The following is a 933-nucleotide window of genomic DNA, read 5'->3' on the forward strand; positions in this document are numbered from 1 at the left end:
AAAACACTTTTGTTTTCATTGATATTTTCAATATCATCAATAGTAAAGCCTTCAAAATCGGAATCGCTACTTGCTGACACCATTTTTTTCACAACCAAGATAAACACTTCTCTTCGAACGTTGAAAAAACCATGTGGTCTAAAAAATTTCACAGTATTTATACTTGAATAAAGGCGGGAAAGGCTTCATCTCGCATTATCTCAAAGCTACGAGAATTCAATAACGTGATTTGTTTATTTTTTTAGCGATTTCGTAGAGCTATCGGATACGGCCGGTTTGAACAAATAAAGAGGAATTAATTTTGGCCGGTTACGGCCGGTTTGAACACTAACGGGTATTACTCTAATAGTAATAATAATAATGATGATAATAACAGCAACAATAATAACAAATAATAATAATATGCCAACTTTTTGAACTTTGTGATGTGGTGCTCCGTTATTCTTCCTGTGGAGAAGATCAGGTCATTCCAGCAGTGGGTATGAGAGATTCTGCTGCTATTTGGGGAGTGGTAATTTATACAGTTAATTCCTCTCATCTAATTGGACAACTATTGTCAACCACATTAATGGGTTCAGTTCTACTTTTCCTCACTCTTTTAGTTTGATCATTGATTTGTAAAAGTTTGATAGTTGTCATAGAGACTTTAGTCTCTCTATCACCTTTCAACATAATTATATATGAAGAGACAATAGAACAATTAACAATATAATAAAAAAGTTTTATTTATGATGATGCTTGGTTTCACAATTCCTGTCATTTAGCTTAGCAGCTGCTGATTAGGTTGTAGTTTGGTAATGGAAGGTTAAGGGCTTCTTTGATGCTTGCCAGAGAAACAAGTAGCTATCACCATCGAAGGCATCGAGGTGAAGTGGTAATTTGTTGAGGAGCGAGGAGTTGTCACGTAGAAGGTCTGAGCTCAACTGCCTAACA

This window comes from Octopus bimaculoides, chromosome 9 (assembly GCF_001194135.2).
Source record: "Octopus bimaculoides isolate UCB-OBI-ISO-001 chromosome 9, ASM119413v2, whole genome shotgun sequence".
In the NCBI taxonomy this organism is placed as follows: Eukaryota; Metazoa; Mollusca; class Cephalopoda; order Octopoda; family Octopodidae; genus Octopus; species Octopus bimaculoides.